Genomic DNA, 1,499 nt, shown 5'->3' with positions numbered 1-1,499 from the left:
TGTGATGTTTTGGGGGTGTTAAAGAACCATGTTTTGTCATATTACCAGAATTGTTTTTCTGTTTCCTTCTCATTGGGGTAGTAGACTATGTTAGAGGGAAGATCTGGGACTCAAGGGCTGCTGTTCAGATTCTTTCGTCCCATGGGGTACTCTCTTGATGTGGTGCTCTCTTCCTTTTCCTGGGGATGTGGCTTCCTGAGAGCCAAACTGCAGTGATTATTATTTCTTTTCTGGATCTAGCCACCCAGCAGAGCTATCAGTCTCTGGGCTGATACTGGGGAGTGTCTGCACAGAGTCCTGTGATGTGATCTGTCTTCAGGTCTCTCAGCTGTGGATACCAGCACCTGCTCTGGTGAAGGTAGCAGGGGAGTGGAGTGGACTCTGTGAGGGTCCTTGGTGGTATTTTTGTTTATTGTGCTAGTTTTGTGTTGATTGGCCTCCAGCCAGGAGGTGGCGCTTTCAAGACAGCATCAGCTGCAGCAGTATAAGGAGGATCAGGCAGTGGGCAGGGCCCTAGAGCTCCCAAGAGATGATGTCCTTTGTCTTTGGAGTTTTTCAGTTGTCTCTAGGGACCTGCAGCATCAATCAGCTTCCTTCAAAGGGTCTGTATGTTCTCTTGGCTTTCCCGGTATGTTCCTGCAGTAGTTCTTGGAGCAAAAGTTCACAGTGTGAGTCTTCACATGTTGCTCTGTCCATCTGAATGGGAGCTGCAAGTTAGTCCTGCCTCCTATCCACCATTTTCCTCCAAAAATCAAAATACAATCATTTTTGATGTATAAGAAACTGTTATACATATATAAACACAAAAAAGAAAAATTTTACTTATAATACCCAGAAAAGAAAAAACACCTAGGAATAAACTCAATTGAAATTAATTTATATAAATCAAAACTTTAAAGCTCTAGTTAGCAAAGAAAAAACCCTGAATCAATAGCAACACACACCTTGATTTTTAATAGGAAGAACTAATAATACATTTTTCTCTTTAAATTTATCTAAAAATTTAATATAGTTTCAATGAAATATCAAATTTTTAAGTAGACAAGCTGATTCTGAAGTTCATAGAAGCAAAGCATGCAAAAATAGCCAAGAAAACTCTACAGAAGAAGGCTAATAGACTACTTTTTCCAAATGATAAAAGGCAGTATAAAACTATACTTAATTAAGGAAGCTTGAAATAGTACATGAATGAATGTACAGCTAGATCAATGGAAGAAATTAGAGTGCTGAAAAGTAAACTCAAATACATATGGAAAGATGGCATTTCAAACAGTGAAAAAAGAGATGGATTATTCACGAAATGGCTTTGGGACAGCTGACTACCAGCCAGAACCATCCCTTACTCCACGCATCAAAGTCAATGCCAGATGGATTAAAGTACTTTAAAAACATGTGAGAACCAAAAGAAAACATGAAGTTTTTTTTTTTTTAATCATCTCCAAATAGGGGAGAGATTTTCATGTAAGACTTAAAACCCAGAAACCATGAGGGAAAAGATT

The sequence above is a fragment of the Sapajus apella genome, unplaced genomic scaffold, assembly GCF_009761245.1.
Source record: "Sapajus apella isolate SASKATOON/1434 unplaced genomic scaffold, GSC_monkey_1.0 scaffold65, whole genome shotgun sequence".
NCBI classification, from domain to species: Eukaryota; Metazoa; Chordata; class Mammalia; order Primates; family Cebidae; genus Sapajus; species Sapajus apella.
This window is presented reverse-complemented; position numbering follows the sequence as displayed.